Source organism: Lathyrus oleraceus, chromosome 3 (assembly GCF_024323335.1).
Source record: "Lathyrus oleraceus cultivar Zhongwan6 chromosome 3, CAAS_Psat_ZW6_1.0, whole genome shotgun sequence".
NCBI lineage: Eukaryota > Viridiplantae > Streptophyta > Magnoliopsida > Fabales > Fabaceae > Lathyrus > Lathyrus oleraceus.
Genome location: NC_066581.1, coordinates 384,482,024 through 384,501,445, shown reverse-complemented (window position 1 = coordinate 384,501,445; position 19,422 = coordinate 384,482,024). Strand labels below are relative to the sequence as shown.

General features: G+C 36.0%; 1 long non-coding RNA gene across 1 annotated transcript; it reads right to left on the bottom strand.

Moving 5' to 3' along the window:
- Positions 1–14,782: 14,782 nt before the first annotated feature.
- LOC127129301 (uncharacterized) lies at positions 14,783–15,508 on the bottom strand. Its single transcript, XR_007806284.1, has 3 exons — positions 15,377–15,508; positions 15,223–15,288; positions 14,783–15,124 (listed from the first exon to the last, which is right to left on the bottom strand). It is a non-coding gene; the product is annotated as an uncharacterized LOC127129301 (long non-coding RNA).
- Between the last annotated feature and the right edge of the window lie 3,914 nt (positions 15,509–19,422).

The following is a 19,422-nucleotide window of genomic DNA, read 5'->3' as shown; positions in this document are numbered from 1 at the left end:
TATTATTATTTTGGAATAATAATTATTGGGATAATTATTTAGTGGAGTAATATTATTGGAGTATATAAGTTGGAATAATAAAAAGTCCCAATTTTTTTGGAAAAAGGTTTTCACGTGAAAAGGGAAAAGAGACAGAAAGGGCAAAAAGAGAACCAGAGAACGAAGGTTGAAGGAAGGAGAAGCTTGGAGCTCAGAGGCTGCCGGATTAACTCAGGTAAGGGGGGTTTATCATCAATTAACGGGTATTATGGGATGATATGTACTGGGTAGTGATAGACCATTGTTTTACCTATGATTGGATGATATATGTTGAATTTGTGAACTGTTGAGATGAACGAAAATTGGAATATAATTGAAGAATTCGTAGGAAGTTAGTGTGGAAATGTTAGACCTTGTGGAATCGAATAGGATCTGTTTTGAGTTAGACAATAGGAAGGAATTTTGTGTGAAAATTGGACTGTGGAAGGTCGAATTGGGTAGATCTCGTAGCAGAGAAAGCCATTGCAGATCTGAGAATTCTGATCTCTGGTCATACGCGTATGGCACTAGGCAATACGCGTATGAGGTGTTGGTACGCGTACGGGGGGAAGCCTTACGCGTATGGGAGAAAAAGATGACATTTTGAACGTAAATTGGTCTCTGGTGGTACGCGTAAGGAGAGATTGTTACGCGTAGCGTACGCGTATGGGATAGGTGGTACGCGTATGAGTTGGGCGAGGAAATGCGCAATACGCGTAAGAGAGTAGGCATTACGCGTATGGAGTTGGCCAGGTTTGGGCAATACGCGTATGGCATGGACAGTACGCGTATGGACAGAGTTGGGACTTTCCTGAACTGTTGTTGTGCAGTTTTTGGTTGTTTAGGCTGAGTGATGTACTTAGCTGAGATATGATGTTGTAGGGATCATTTCCCGTTGTTTTGAGTGGTATAGGTATTAGTAGAGCGGGCTAATACTGTGGTTGATTAGGTGGCATGATATGATGTGCTTTTGTGATTAATTATGTTGATAATGTGTGATGGTATACATGATGATGTGAATGTATACGTTTGTGAATAGAATGTATTATGGCTTAGAGTGTGAGCATGTGTCTATTCTTGATTATTGTTGATGTTGCATTGCTAGGTGATTAGCATGCATGTTGTGGCCCATTTGGGGTGGTAGCTAATTCCCATGGTGAGGAATTAGTGAGTATATCATTTGATTGTTGTTGTTGATGTTTGCATGCTAGGTGATTAGCGTGCATTTCATGGCCCATTTGGGGTGGTAGCTAATTCCCATGGTGAGGAATTAGTGAGTGAGTCACTATGTCTCAAATGAGTGGGACTAGTGAGCTTGGTAGCCGTGCCTGGATTTGGACGGTGAGGTTGAACTATATGTTCACAAATAGTCGGTACCGCATGCATAGAGTCTCATTGCATAATGAATGTATGGCATATGATATGAATGGATGTATTCCAGTATCATATGTGTGTTGTGTGTTGTGTTGTTAATGATGGAACATGATGGAGATTTGTACTGTTGATTATGATGTTGGAATGGATATTACTGTTGCTGAATGCGTAGTCTAATTAGGGTGAATTAATGTGTTAATTACTTGGCATTACATGTTGTTCTATAATGCTTATTATATTGATTGAGGAACTCACCCTTACGCCTATTTTTCAGGTAACGAGAAATGAGTTGAGTAGAAGCTTATGCTTGGAGTCTAGAGTAGTTCTTATGGGTCATGCTCTGATAGATGTAACATCGGGAGGGAATGTTTTAATTAATTTGATATTGATTGTTGGATGATTTACATGTATAGTGTTACATGTTTTACATTGATGTTGAATTTGATTCCGCTGCGAATTATGCAAAAGACCTTATTTTGATTTAAATAAATGAGCATGACAGGATAATTGATGAATGTAGTGAAATGATTGTGTGACACCCTTCGGGGCATAATTACTCTGATGAATATATGTGTATTTTAATTATAATAATTTGGGGTATTTAGAAGGGTGTTACACTGTCAACATCCTTGTTCGATGTCCTGTCAACATCATTGTTCGATGTCCTGTCAACGTCCTTGTTTGATGTCCTGTCAACATCCTTGTTTGATGCCTGTAAACATCATTGTTTGGTGCCTGTAAACATCATTGTTCGATGTCCAGTAAACGTCGAGTTTTCTCCCAGTCATCAGTCAGTGTCTGGTTGAAAGTGTTACTCTGAGGAGTTCAGCATCATGACGTCAAATCAGCAGTGTTCCCCGGTAGTGCGATACTGGAGGAAATTTTTCCGTCGAACGAAGATGGGATTGAAATCGAAGGACGTTACGCGATCAACGCGAATTCTGGGGTTCAAATGAAGAAAGGGAAGTGTTGCGACATTTTCTGGAGATCGGGGTTCAATCAGAGAAGAGTATATGCTGAGGCATTTTCTGGGGTTCAAATGAAGATTGGAGTTGAAGATTGATTCCAGGATGAGGTCCTCAGGATTATCTTCTGTTCATGTGTCACCTTAGACTCGGGCTGAGGCCAATGGAGGTCGTTATAGGTGTCTTATGAGGAAGAGATACACATGTTACCTTCCTTAGTGAAGGTATACCCTCTGACATGTCGCCCTCAGAGTGGTTTGGTGTTATTTCCGGCGTTGCCAGCGGAATTATCACGGAGAAAAGGAGATGTTGAGGCATTTTCTGGAGACGGGGTTCAAATGGAGAAAAGGAAATGTTGAGGCATTTTCTGGAGACGGGGTTCAAATGGAGAAAGGGAAATGTTGAGGCATTTTCTGGAGAACGGGGTTCACAATGGCGATCGTGAGTTATCGTCAGGCGACTGGGGTTCAAACTGGAGAATGGGGTTCATTATTTGGCAAATAGGAGAGCGGGGTTTAAATGCAGTGATTTGAGGATCATTTGCGCAGAAGAAAATTTCGGGGTTCAAGAAAATGAAAAAAAGCGATTATCAGAAATCTCGGGGTTCAAGGAAAAGCATAAAAAAGAAGAGAGATAATAATCCTGAGCGGATGAGTGGTGTTCAGGCCATAGTTATCCCTGCGCTACCATTTATTTTGGTATCCAGGTTGATGTTGTTGTTTCGGGGTTCAAGCCGAGCTTTCTCCGTACTAGACGGATTTTTCTTCGAGATGGTGTTTCTTCGCCGATGCTGGCAGGCGTTGTTAATTATTTTCCCATCAGAGTGCAAATTGTTCGTCTGTTCTTGGTATTCAATCACTCTTCATCCTGATCACCTGAAAGCTGAGGCTATTCATATCAACAGGTTCACAGTGGATTGAATAGGGGCAGCTGTAACACCTCAAAATTTGCCCTCCTCTCTTGGGACTAGCTTAACATATTGCATATCATTGTTAGGTCATTAGAAATTGCATATTGCATATCATGTGGTTACATTGTGCAAGTCATCCTCTCGAGTCTTGATCAGAAGATAGGAGGTCATGGTGCAAGCTAGGGTTTTATTGACTGATCATTAGCCATCTGAGGATTGGGCTATAAATTAGGGTTTTGATTTCTCAAGGAGATTGGTCTTCATCTTGTTTGAAGTGATACATCATCATCATCATGGTTTGTCATCATCAGGAGTTTGATCAAGATACCTTGAGATTAGGGTTTTGACCACTGGTCAACCCTAATCAGTTGCATTGGGCCAATCAGGGCATGGCTAGGAGATGGGGTCTATGATGAATATGGGGGTCATTTCATGATTGTATTGAGCTTATTGAGGCTAGGGTTTCACCCTTGAGCCATTTCATCACAAGATTGGAGCTCAGTTTGATCTATGCATTGCCAAATTCATCTGTCTGTTGAAAAGTCAACTGTGGTCAACTGTGCATGATTTGATGGTTTTGGAGGAGAAAATGAGTTGGATACACTTCATTCATGTTGGAACAAGTGTTATTTGAAATTTCAAAGCTCAAGGATGGAGAAAATCAAGTCAGACAAGAAATTGCCAAAAATAGAAAGTGACTTGTAATGGAAGTTTCCTAAAATGGAAAGTTTTTGACCCTAAAATTACATGTCCAAGGAAGCTTCAAATGAAAATTTGTTCAACATGAAAGTTGTAGACCTTGGTCTCACCTTTCCAAAAAGTCCAAGAACTTGAAATTCCCATGTATGGTTGGCAAGTTATGGTCCATTCAATTTCAAAAATGACCCATAATCAAAGTGGCATAACTTCCACATGGAGTGTCCAAATTGAGTGATCTTTTTATGTGCAAACTCCATTTGACATGTACTTTCATGGTGCATAATTGGAATTCATCAAAAATGGTCAATGCAAAAAGTCAATTTTCAAGTGTATAGTTAAAATCCAGGGGCAAAATGGTCCAACTTGAGAAATAATGAGAATTTTGGAATGGGGATTTTTGCAACACCTCACAAATGCAATTTGAAAATGGTTTGAACTGTCATAACATGTTGAGGTTCATTATTTGGTCAAGTCACTTGTGAATTGCATTTGAAAATTATACCATTTGCCATGACATAGTGAAAATCAAAATTACACAACCAATGACCATGGGACAAGTTGCAACACATCATAACTGATATTTAGAGAATGTGTGAGCTGTCATACAGCTGTAATGGGCCCCATTGTGAAATGGCATTTTTGCCCTTGCTTAGTAAAATCACATTTTGCTAATCATATGTCATTTGGCTAATTGGTGATTAATGAGGTGATTAGAGCTGGAGTATATATCACTAATCATAACTAACTTTGGATCAGAATCACATTTCACAAGAAATTGCAACCAATTTTCCCTCCAAATTCTCCAAAAGCTCAAGAACATTCAAGAACAAAATTGAGCAAAACTCCTTCAATTCTTCATCAATTCAGAAAATTCTTCTTGCTTCATCTTCATTGGATCACGATCTTGATCTGTTTTGACAATTCATTGGCAAACAACACCAAATTCGTGACTGTTCAAAGGAGGTTCAACTATGGCATTTTGAGATCTCTTGCACTAGGAGCAAATTCGAGCCAAGCTAAGCACTACATTCACCTTCTCTATCATCAAGCTCCACCTGTTTCAAGGAATTGCACATCAAGAACTCAAGATCCAACACTGCCGTTGCAAGGTACCTCAGATTCGAATCTCTTCATTCTTTACATGTTCATATGCGTTTTGTAGATTGCTTAATGTAGATGATCATGATACCTTTAGATTTTGGAATGGTTGATTGTGGAGAGAGATATCTTGACTTTTAGTTTGAATGTTAAAACCTAATTCGCTCGATCCAAGAGATTTAGGAACAATTAGGCAAAATCGTGTGTATATTCGTGCTCTACATGATGAGACCTTTCCAATGACTATCCATTTGTGAATTTTGGTTGAACTTTGATGTTCTTGATGTTCATGGCATTTCTGGAAAACACGATGAAGAGGAAGCAAATTTTCTGGAAAATTAGGTGTTTGATCCATTGTTTCCGTGTGCAATTTCGAATTTGTGTTTCCCTCCGTTTCCAACCAATCACGCCGTGCCACTGAATTATTGAAACGCAGAGTTTTGGCATCCTGAGCGCATAATTACCATATTGCCATTAATCCATTTTAATTAATTAGAACACTTAATAATTATTTCAAAAATTAACAAAACTTAGAAAAATCATAAAAAATTAATTACTAATCCAAAAATAGTGAGAGTTTTTTTGTTGGATCCCAAATTCTCTCTAGTTTTTCATAGGCATGGTTACAAAAGTTGTGCATGGTGAAATGTTGACCTGGCTTATTGATCTTTGACTTGTATCATATTTTTGCATGTTTTGCCATTTTCATCATGAAATGCTCATACATTCAAATAAATTATTGAAAATTTTTGTGCTTATTCTGGACATGTTGATGGTGATTTCCATGTAAAGTTTATGATTTTTGGATACTTGATGATTGAGATATGATTTTTTGAATCTAGGTGTGACAATTTGTGTCACACCTAGCTAGGTCAACTTCATGAATTTATTTGCATGACCTAGGATTTTTGGATTGGATTGAAATTTTGTATGAATGATCATTGATATGTTGAGATGTCTTGTGAATTTTTCTGGATTTTTCTATGGCATTTTCAATTTGATTGATATTTTTCTTCTCTGTTGGTTCATTATGCAACCTTATGTGACACATGTTTGTATATCTTGTGTGAAATTCTCATATGGTTTTGGATGAATGTGAAATTTGGTATGTTGATTATAGACACATTGTAGGACATCACTGTTTTGGTCCCATTCATTTCTTAATTGTTCTCACTCTGTTATGAATTTTTGAAGTGAATGCTTGTGTTGATGCTATGAATTGGCTTACATAATCTTGTCTAGATTTCTTGATTTTCATTGGCCTAGTTCCTTTTGTCCAATTGAGCTGAAAATTGACATGCTATACCTTAAATAGGTCCTGTTTAGGTTTGAATTATTTGAGGATTTTTGGAATTGTTTTGATATGCTTTTGATTGAAGTTATTCTGTTTGGACATTGGATGTTGCATTTGACCTAGTTTGTGATGTTTTGGTCATGAAATGAATGTGGTGAATGATATGAGTATGGGATCAATTGCATTTGCTTTCTATTTGCATTAATTTGGTTTTGGTTGAGAATTGCTTGCTGTTTAGGATTTTTTCTCCCTTTTGGACCCTAGGCTTGGCCTAGTGGTCTAGTTTCTCACATTTGGTGTGGATTTTCAGGATGAAATGCATAATGCTCAAGGAGAATGCTTCAAGTCAATTAAATTGAGATTGTTGGATGTTTTGAACTAATTTGACTTTGTTTTGTAGGTTGTGAAGCTTGAGCTTGAGCTTATAGCTTGCACTTGTGTGCATTAATCTGTGTTGCTTAATCTGTATAGTCTGACTGATTAACATTTGCTGTTTATTGTTGTTTGTCTGAGTACTGATGATACTTGATTGATTTCAGGTACATTTAGTTGCTTACAGTTCTTTAAGAACTTGCTTGCTGCTGTTTGGTTTTCAAATCACTTGAGGTAGGACTTCTATTCTTCATGTAGTCTGGGAGACCCGGCCTGTTACCTGGCCGGGCAATTGTCTGAAGTCCTCCTTAAGAGGCGATGTTTGTGGTTGTTTACATTTGTGCCAAGCAGGTAAAGACCTCTATGAGGCAATTGGTGGATCAAAGGGATATGCAATCTATCCCCCACTATTCTGTGAGTCGTCCCTCTGCTCACACGGCTGTGTGTTGATGCATTGGGACACCAACCCAAGATCTTGTGCTGTTGCACAATCGAGTCAGAGTCTTTGAGCGTAGAAGGGTCCCTCCATTCTGGACCCACGCTCCTTTGTCTAAAGCTCTCCCTGGCCAGGGATAAGAGCTGTGAGGTCTCATCCTCACTTCACCTTTCATCTGCTTCACCTTAGCCTCGTAATGGCAAGGTTAAGAGCGAATACTACCCATGTACAGATGACTTGCTTCGGCAGTCAAACCCATTGTTTGAGCCTCACTTGACTGGTTATAGTGTGTGCTTTGTGAATATTTGTTTGCTCTGTTTGCTTGTATGCTTGTATGCTTGTTTTCCTGGATAGGATTAGCTTGCGGTTGTGCAAGTAGGTAGAAACCTCAACGTAGGGTAATGATGCATGACAACACTAGGCTCGAGTACAGCTCCCTGGTAGTGTGTCTTCCCTTGGTTTCTGGCTAGATTTTCTTTCCCTTGAGGGGGAACTACATCGCCCTGATCCTCGTTCCAGACGAGGTATGTAGGCAGGAGACCGCGTGAGGTCTCTCCGGGCACTTTTTTTCTTTTTGTGTGTGTTTGCTTGTTATCTTCTTGAGTGTGTGTTTGGTTCGGATGCCGACGTAAGTCCAGTGATTGGCGGTCGGGCTCCCCGTTTGCCTTTTGGTGTGCGTTTTGGTTCGGATGCTGATGTAAGTCCAGTGATTGGCATTCAGGCTCCATGTTTGCCTGTGTTTCTGTTTGCTTGTTTGGCGTGCGTGAGCCGAACTACGGCAACTCTGATTCTCGTTCCAGACGAGATACGTAGGCATAGGATGCGACGTCCTATCGAGCTCTCTTCCCCTTAACCCCACCTGTGTTGTCGTCGGTGTGTGTGTGTGATGTTTTAGCAACCTTTTCTTTTCTTAGAACGTGGATCCCGTCGAGTACGACGGACGTGAGGGGTGCTAATACCTTCCCCTTGCGTAACCGACTCCCTTACCCTTTCTCTTTGGTCGCGAGACCATTCCCTTTCCAGGTTTCTCTGAGCGTTTCCTTTCCCTATCTTGGGATAAATAACGCGCAGTGGCGGCTCTGTGTTGTGTTTTTGTTTTAGCTCGCCGGTTGTTTTTTCGCGGATGCGACAATTTGGTTGCGTCTTACAAGAAGAAAAACGACTCTTGGGAGATCGCTTCAATAGACCCACCGCACAGTTGCATTGCAACTAACGTTGAACAAGATCACCGTAAACTAAGTGCAACTTTGATATGTCAAGACATTCTGCTATTGGTAAATAAAGACCCATCGGTAAAGGTGAGTATAATTAGATCCCATATCAGAACAACATATAATTATACTCCATCTTACAAGAAAGCCTGGATTGCGAGGACAAAGGCTGTTGAACAGGTTTTCGGCAACAGGAAGGATTCATTCAAGGAATTGCCACGGTTTTTATGGGCACTAAAAACATATGTCCCAGGAACTGTGGCAATTATGGAGATAGTGCCAACAATGATGCCAGACGGAACCTGTGCTACAGGTAATAGAATATTTCACCGTCTCTTTTGGGCATTTGACCCGTGCATCAAAGGTTTCGCATTCTGCAAACCTATTATTCAAATTGATGGCACTTGGTTATACGGAAAATACAAGGGTACGTTTCTCATGGCGGTTGCACAAGACGGCAACAACAATGTCTTTCCCATTGCCTTTGATCTTGTTGAAGGTGAAACGGTTGGTGGATGGGGTTTCTTTCTTCGACATCTCAGAATGCATGTGGCTCCACAAGCTAATCTCTATTTGATTTCTGATAGACATGCTGCCATTGAGAGTGCCTACAACAACCATGACAACGGATGGCATGATCCTCCTTCTACACATGTCTACTGTATCAGACACATCACGCAAAACTTCATGCGTGCTATAAAAGATAAGAATCTTCGCAAGAAGGTGGTGAATGTTGGGTATGCTTTAACTCAACTGTCATTTCAATATTATCGTGATGAAATTAGATTGTCTAATGAATACGCGGGGAGATGGATAAATAACATACCAGTAGAGCAGTGGACAAGGGCATTTGACGGTGGTTGTCGATGGGGCCACATGACAACAAACATTGTGGAATGCATGAACGGGGTTTTCAAAGGAAATCGAAATCTGCCGATAACCGCCTTGGTAAGATCAACCTATTATATGTTGGCTTCTATGTTCGCAACCAGAGGTGAAAGATGGAGTGCAGTGTTAATGTCCGGGAAAGTATTCAGTGAGTGTTGCATGAAGGTCATGAAAGAGGAGAGCATCAAAGCTACCACACACGCTGTAACAGTCTTTGACCATTATAGACAAAATTTCAGCGTCGAGGAAATAATGGGCAACAACGAGGGGATACCAAATTTAGCCTACGCTGTTAGACTAAACAGAAGTTGGTGCGATTGTGGAAAATTCCAGGCCTTCCGCATACCTTGCTCCCATGTCATTGCAGCATGCGCTTATACTCGTCAAGATGCTTACAACCATTTATCTGATGTGTATAAGGCCAACACCATCATGAATGTATATACTCAAAGCTTCTCAGTACTACCAATGGAGGATTACTGGCCTCCATATGAAGGAGATATTATTTGGCACAATGACGAGATGCGTAGAAAGAAGAAAGGAAGGCCAAACAGCACACGTATCAGAACAAAGATGGATTCCACAGATAAAATGATAAGATTATGTAGTATCTGTCGTCAACCAGGACACAACAAGAACAACTGTCCCAATCGAGCAGCATCATCTAGGTCTTAAGGTTTTTGTAACATTGTATTTCTGTAACATTCAATCATTATATATCATTAAGTTCTTGTTACAACGAGTTTCACAACAAACATCAGTACAAAACATCTGAAAACATAAATATTTCTAACTGATTACAACAATCAAATTGATGTCGTCTCGATCGAACATCATTTCCCTAGCATCCTTATCAGTCTTCATTCGCACCCAACGAAAGATATTGTCAAGTCTCTCAATACTTCTGATTTTTTCCCCTTCTGGTATTTTCCCATCTAACCATCGAACCAACTCCCTCTTCAGTTGATCGAACATGGTGATGTTCCAAAACAGCATCAACATTTGAGGTTTGTCTCTCGCATAAATCACATTTCCATATCGGCGACGAACACCAAACATGACAGCCAAATGATTATATGAGATGTGGAACAATTGGTCACACAACGCATCTATTTATAAGACAAAAAATGCATTTTAGGAGGAGTCTCCAATTGAATTGGCGACTCCTCTTAAAACCTACACATAGGCGCCAATTGGATTGGCTAGGGCACCTGCCCTAGCAATCCAATTTGCGCCTCCATTCAAGTTTTAAGAGGAGTCGCCAATTCAATTGGAGACTCCTCCTAAAAGTGGGGTATTTTGGAAGGTCATCATTTATTTCAAAACATTATAGGTCATTTTGACTGAAACCCTAATTTTGGGTCAACTTCCAAAGGACCTAACTCACTCATTTTTTATGATTTTGAGGTGGGACAAAGTGCATTGGAAATTTTAAGATGTCTACCTCAATTGTTATGTTGGACAAAATTTCATAATTCTAAAAGAAACACATGTGATAATACAAAACATTATAGGTCACTTTGGACCAAAGTCATTGAAATGTGAAAAAGTCCAACTTCAAGTTCTCATAACTTTCTCATAAAAAATCCAAATGATGCAAAATTTAAGTCCAAATTCATTGTCTTGAAAAGATCTAAAACTTTTAAGTTGAAGGTTTTGTCATTTGAGGCTTTTAGAAGGAGTATCCAATTGAATTGGCGACTCCTCTTAAAACCTACACATAGGCGCCAATCCAATTGGCGCCTCCATTCAAGTTTTAAGAGGAGTCGCCAATTCATTGACGACTCCTCCTAAAAGTGGGGTATTTTGGGATTTTTTTTGAAACCAGAGGTATTTTGGGACTTTCCTTGAAAAACTGGATTATTTTTGTAAAAAAAACCAAAAAACGATTATAACTGCAAGTGTAGTATATATATATATATATATATATATATATATATATATATATATATATATATATATATATATATATATATATATATATATATATATATATATATATATATATATATATATATATATAACAAGACCGGTCCAAAATATTTCGAGGCCCTGATCTAATCTTTAATGTTGAACTCTAATAAAAAAATATTAAAAAAAAATTAAATTTTTATTTAAATTGTAAATAATATTAAAAGATATAATAAAAATTGATTATAAAAATATAATATTTTAGTCTTGAACAAAATTATGGTAGAATCGAACTCAGGTCATGACCATAAAAAAACATTAATATAGTCCCATCAAACCAATACATAAACATCTTACCTATATTTAATAAACAACCTATATAATAAATATTTAATGTATCTACTTTTAATATATAAAAGTTAATTACCACCATAATTACTTAATTACCCTAATTACAATCCATAATACAGCTACTTTCATGTTTCTATAAGTAATTTCGTACTAAACTCTATTTAATACTCTAACTAACTCTACCATTTTACAATTTAATAAAAATATATATTTAATTGTATAATTATATGTTATTAAATTATAACTTTAAATTAAAAATAACTATTTAATATAGTTGATTAATATTAATTGAGTAATTTAATATTATTGTTAATTTACCTACCAATTAATTATTATTATTGTTATTATTATTATTGATATTTACCCGCCATATATGATAAGAATATTTTTAAAATTTAAATAGTATATTTATTATTTGATTTGATTTGATTTAATTGAGATCCAAACTCTATAAATTAAAATCGGTTACTTATTATGAACAATAATATAGGGTCATTCCAATGTCAATCTATTATTAATTGAATTTTACATAGATGTAATTTTGCAATAACACGCTGACATATTGAATCTTATACCGCTACTTTCATGTTTCTATAAGTAATTTCGTACTAAACTCTATTTAATTATTACTAAACTCTATTTCGTACTAAACTCTATTTAAACTCTATTTAAATAAATTACCTATCTTTAAATGACAAAATGAATTTTTTTTAATAATAAATATTACCGTTATTTTATTGTTGTTGCAATCTTATCATTCCAAAATGAAATCAATATTCTGAAATCAAATTAATTATTATTGTAGTTTTTTTGCCAAATATTATCGTTACTTGATTTTCTTTAAATGACAAAATGAATTTTTTTAATAATAAATATACTGATTTTTTAAGTGGTCTTTCTGAGATGTCAAACCGAGAATATGAAAAGAGGGAGAAGTAATATGAAACGGTTTGATGAAAATTAGGGTTTTATTTAATTGAATAAATTGATATTATTATTATTATTAATATTGTTATTTATTAATATTTATTATCATCATTATTAATCCCATTTACCCACTTAATAACTCAAAATATTCCAAAATCACTATTCAAAAACCACTAACAATATTATACCATTTTAACTAACTCTACCATTTTACAATTTAATAAAAATATATATTTAATTGTATAATTATATGTTATTAAATTATAACTTTAAATTAAAAATAACTATTTAATATAGTTGATTAATATTAATTGAGTAATTTAATATTATTGTTAATTTACCTACCAATTAATTATTATTATTGTTATTATTATTATTGATATTTACCCGCCATATATGATAAGAATATTTTTAAAATTTAAATGGTATATTTATTATTTGATTTGATTTGATTTAATTGAGATCCAAACTCTACAAATTAAAATCGGTTACTTATTATGAACAATAATATAGGGTTATTCCAATGTCAATCTATTATTAATTGAATTTTACATAGATGTAATTTTACAATAACATGCTGGCATATTGAATCTTATACCGATGTTATCTTTGCATTGTCAATGTCAATCTATTATTAATTGTTTATTATATATTGATATATCATAAGATAACACCCATATATATATATATATATATATATATATATATATATATATATATATATATATATATATATATATATATATATATATATATATATATATATATATATATATATATATATATATATATATATATATATATATATTGAATTTTGGATAGATATATATTGAATTTTTCAATTTTTCCTTTCCAGCATCCCATAGCAACAAAGTATCACGTGCAAGTGTAGTACGTGATATAATATTGAATTTTGGGTTCAAGCCATTTACAAATTCATGAAAATATGAATGCTCCACTTTTGTGAAAGGTAAATCCAAGGCTACAAACATTTTCACAAGCAAATACCATAATCTCTCTTGATCAAACCTAGGAACTGAAGTGGAAGAAAGAGCATGGCCTTCACCATTCATAGAAGGCATAAGTGTTCTTTGCCTCTGGTTAAAATCATTATTTGGGTTACTCTTGCAAATCTTAGAATCTGATGTCATCAAACTCGTCCCATTATACTTGAGCTTCTTATCACAATGGTTGCATATAGCTATATTTTCGGAGCTAGGATCTAGCTTGAAGTCATTCCAAACAGAAAATTAATTTTTACGACGTCTAGTTCAGGTGGTAACATAGTAGTAGTGTTTTGGACAACTGATGAAGGAGTAGAAAATAAATTTGTTGGCTCAGATTCACCATTCATTTTGATATAACCTGCAAAATAAACTCAATAAGTTTTAGTCAAGTACATGGTCAGTGTTATTCTTAGAAGTGTATAACTTTTTCTTCTTAGTAACTTGATCAAAAGCATCTTTAAAATTTCCATTTGCTGATAATATATATTCTCTACTGATCTAGTTATAAACATTGAAGACAGGACATGGAAAATTGTGATTATGCTTAAAGACTTCATGTTAAATGCCTATAACTGGTGTTACTCATAGGGACAATAGCAGCAGCTGTAACTGGTGCAATGCTACCAATTCTAGGGATTTCCATTAACTAGTGCCAGGACATGGAAATTCCCATTTGCCTTCATGTTAAATTTCCATTTTACTGCTATCCTAATTTCATTTTCTTTCTTGATAATCCCAGGTAATTTATGTTAAATGCTAGGTTATTCTCAGTGTTACTGCTAGGCGCCTCCAATATTAGCACATATTTCTAAAGCTAGGTTGTTATGGTTGTTCTAGCATAGTTTTGAACCTTTGTATTACTAGGCTAGCTTCCAATACATTGTTATAATTGTAAATATACAAGTTCTAATGTCGAGCAGTGTTAAGGCAGTGTTAAGTGGTCCTTTTGAAACCTATTAATTACTAAATTAATTGGGTATTGGGATTGATCCTCCTTGAATTTTAATTACTACAAGTAAGAAACAATTAAAACAAACAAAGAATCATTACTAATCATCACACTCTACTTTGAACAATACTTAACATCGTTCATGTACAAAGGATACTTTATCCTATTGTTCCAATTTTCTACTTTCTTCTGTGTTTCTAAAAAATTTCTTTTCATCAAGTAATTTAAATAAGTATCCTAAAGAAATAATAAAATATATTAAGGCAAGCATAAATGAAATAGAAAAATATAGATACATAAGAAATTAGAGAATAGAAAGTATGCAAAGAAGGCAATTCCAAATTGATTATGGTAGAAATCACTATGCTACCAAATTAGGAGTGATGACATAAATTATAATACTTCAATCCAAACCATTGAGCAATGCAGAACAGGAAAATGATGATTTCATCATCTGTAAAATCTTATAAAGCATTACAATGAATGAAGCTATGCGTACTTAATGCATTGTTAATCAGTAGAATCAATCACACATGTTAAGATGAAGACATTCAATGTGACAATTTCAATGAATGTGATGGAATTAATAGAAGAAACGGATCAATAATAGAAAACAAAGAGTATATCATTTCTGATAAGCTTGTGTCTCTGAATCTTCATTGACAAAAGCTCTCGCATAGCACAAATAACACAAAATTAAGAAGCCATAAGTACCTGTAAAATTGAAACAATGCTACAGTAACGTTGCGAATAAAATTGGAAAGATTTTTAGTAAATCAAGTCATTTTTAGTGGATAGAATAATTTACTTACAGTAAAGCAAATTTGTAGTTGAATTTGGGAATAGGGTTCCTCATAAATTTGAGCTAAGCCATGAAGCTGAGGTGAAAAAAATGGTAGAAGATAAGCTTTGATTAAGGAAAAAAGATGATAGGAAAAAATATTTGATTAGGGGGAATGGGTCTACCTGAAAACTTGATGGAATGGAGAAGAAAAATGTCTTGAGGGTGAAGACGAAGCAAGCCACATTAGAAGTGAAATTGTGAAAATAAGCTCATATTTGAAATTGGAAGTTCAAATTTGAAACTAGATGGATTTTGAGCTTTTGGATAATAACTGGATTATAACAGGATCTAACAATAAAATATGGACGGATAACTAGTCATTTATAAATAATCCAGTTGATAATCATTTTATTATATCTAGGTATTTAAAATGGATTTGGATACGGTTATGAATTTGGGTCTTATAATCGGATGTTTTTCACACCCCTAATTGAAGTATATGTTGTAAACTTAGAATTCGTAGGGATATTGTTCTCTCAGGAACCATAAATGGAGAAATTGCAGAAGCTACAGAGGAGCGAAGCTTCAAAAGCGTATCGATGATGCAACTTCTTGGACAGAATGTTTTGATCGCGACACATCTTGAATTAGAGACGTGGATCTTGAATTGGTGTTGCTAATTTCCTATATGATGGGCCAAAGGGGGGTCTGCATGCTTAGCACTCCAACACCCAAGTCAATTTAGGGTTCAAGATAATCAATCGTATTGAGAGTGGAGATTAGAGATTTTTTACCTGAACTCTCTTGTAACTGTATTTATACCTTGGGCTCAATGGAGCGGGTGAGATGATTGAGCCTCATCTTATTGGCCCTTTGACCGACCCATAACAGCTGCCACCAAGACTCGTCGGGCACTTTAGATGCCTGAGGAGTCTCTTAGAAGTCGTGGCTTCCCTTTAGAAATGGTTGTCCATGAGTCGAAGGGTGTAACACCTCAAAATTTGCCCTCCTCTTCTTAAGACTAGTTTAGGGCATTGCATTTCATGTTTTAGGGCATTAGGCATTGCATTTTGCACCTCATATGAAAATGAGAAGGTCATCCTCCAAAGTCTTTGCAAAAGATGGGGAAGTTAGGTGATTCAAGCCTGAGGGTCTCTATGAATTGATCATCAACCATCTGAGGGTATGGACTTCAATTAGGGTTTCTTGATTCTTCAAAGGTTTTGAGCATAATCTTATCTGCAAGGATATATCACCATCATCATGGCTGTCATCATCAAGGGTGTCAGAGTTCATCCTCAAGTTCCTCTGGATTAGGGTTGTGACCTCTGGTCAACCCTAATCAATGCAATTCTTCCAACTAGGGTTTCTCAAAGAGATGGGGTATTTTCTTGGGATGAGGATCACATGATTATTATAAGGAGCTTACATGAGCTAGCGTTTCGTTTTGAAGCAATTTCACCAAGTGGTAGAGGCTCAAGTTGATCAAGACATTTCAAGGTCATCTGAGGACCAAAAGTCAACTGTGCAGTCAACTGAGGGCTATGAGGTGGGGAAATGAGTTGAGACACCTCAATCATGTTTAAATGGGGTCTATTCATCATTCTAAACATCCATCTTGAAGATTCAAAGGTCATGGCAAAAGTTACTAAAAATGGAAAATGACTTATAATTCAAAGTTTCCAAATTTGGCAAGTTTTGGTCCACTTTCAACTTGACTTTTCAATATCAAAGAATTTCAAATGGATGTTTTGTGAACATGAAGGTTGTAGATATTTGTCTCCCCTTTCCAAAAAGTCCTAATTCATGTCCATATGATGAATGGTTGAGGAGTTATGGTCATTTGATCACAAAGTGTGCATGGAAATTCAAAACACCATAACTTTTGATATAATGCTTCAAATTGGTTCATTCTTTTTGCAAAGTGCTTCTCAGGTTCAAGGCATCTCAAAATTACATCATTTGACTCAATTGTGCAAGCTAAGCCTCAAGGAATCATGGTCAAAAGTCACATTATTTCACATTTGTTCTAAGGATGATATCATGCTACAAATCAAGATTCACAAAGAACCAAGGTAAGGCTTCACTTCAACTTTCTTCATAGACCATATTTGAGTAAAAATGAGCCCTTGCCATGCATGAAGGAGGCGTGTATGTTCCTTGTTTCACACATGTTCAAAATGAAGCAAATCTTCATCATTCATTCTTGGCTTAAGATGCAAGCTAAACAACCTTCAAATCCTGACCCTTGGTTGCTCTTGAGTGGATTAAAATCCTAGCATGGGGCTGAACACGTGCATTATGGCCATGGGAACTCAATTTTCATTTTTGAAATTGGCATAATAACTCATTAATCATGATTAGTAAATGGCTAAAATGATTATCAGTGTTATTAGCAAGAAGTATAAGTAGAGAAACCCTAATCACAAGCTTCATAACTGCATTTTCAGATCTAGAATTCAAGAAACTCTCTCAAAATTTCTCTCTTCGAATTTGCTTTTTCTTCACACAAATCTCTAAGATTATTGCAGATTCTTGATCCTCATACTTCACTGATCAAGAATCATCCATCGTTTGGTGTTATTCCTCAAGAAATCGAGCAGTTCAAGTGCATTATCATGATGATCGGATTTGGAAATTGAGGCACATTCAAGAGGTTTCAGCCATTTCTTTTTGCATAAAGCTTCAAAGGAAGTTCAAAGGAGTTGATCTGGAGCAACTGAGCTCGTGAGATCGCGATTCCAGAGATCTCCAATTCCAGGTGACTCCATTTTCACTCTCTCCTTTTGCTGATTTTAGGTTATAGAATTGAAGATCTTGTTGTGCAGGTCATGAATATATGATTAGAATTGAGATTGAGTGAGTATTAAGGATTTCATTGTGACTGGAAGTTTGGATCTGAAAACTTTTCCTCTTCGAATTGCAAAACCTAGGAAGAATTAGGAGAATCTAGTATGATATTTGGAATCAGCGTGGAAAACTGAGTGGAGTGATACCGATTTGAGGAATTTCTGGAAAATTTTAGGGTGGCGCCGCCGTGGGAGCCACCGGGGACTCACCGGGGAAGACGACCGGAGCGGAGCTCCGACGTCTGTGTCATAGCTAGGGTTTTGCTGAGTGTGCGCCATGTGGTTCAATGCGTGGAAGTTTGATTGGATGAGAATCGTTTGACTAAGGCCACACAAGCGTTGAACGCTGACTGGGTGGGTGACTCAATTAATGAAACGGTGCATTTCACTAGTTTGAATGTGGACCGTTGATCTCAGATGCGCGCCAGATCCAGCGGTCTGTGTTTTTTCCTGATTAATTCAAATAATTCATTTCCCTCCTTTTTCTATTTGATATTTCAATTATTTTGGTCATTTTGTTTAATTCATAAAAAATCCAAAAATTGTCCAATTGAGTCCCAATTTTTTTCATAGTTTTGTATTTGTGTCTACTTTTTTATGGCGTTAAATTCAAGAATTTTTTATGTCTGGATTTTTATGTGGAAATTTTTGAATCAATATTGTGCCAAATTGACCTAGTGCATTCAATGTATTGTGAAATCCTCAATTTTGAACCTTTTGATCCACTCTTTTGCATACATGACATTCATACATGGAATGAATTATTGGTCACTGGTTTGGATTTTTTCTCACATGTTATCATCATTTTTGACACATAGAGAAAAACGTGACAATTTGTCTCACATTTTTGACATTGAATTGGTGCATTTTTGTTCACATAGCATTTGCATCATTTTGGACTTGATCTTTTGCATGGTGAACATTCATGGCATAAGGAACTTATACAAAAGATCCCAAAGTCATTGCATGCATTTCTGATTTGATATGAATTTTCTAAGTTGGAAGTTCATTTTGTGCATATTTTTGGTCATTACATGGCATAGGCAAGTTGAGATACTTGATTCTTGATTTGATGTTGGTCTTTTTGAGGACATTGGAGGGAGTGTTTGAATGTGTGATGTGCAAAAGGATGGGTCCTGGATTGGTCATTTGGTTAGGTTTTGAATCTTGTCTTTGTACTAGGGTTTTGACCCAATTTTAGGGTTTGCTCTTTGTCCATTCTTTGACTTGGTTTGGGGTCTTCTTTGTAGTGTGAGCCTTTGCCTATTTTGCATTGGTTTGATCCCTGATTTGTGAGTCTCGAGTCATTTGATTGGTGTATTCATTCAATTCATACATTATTTGGTACTTATTTGAAGGTTGGGAACACAAGTGAATTC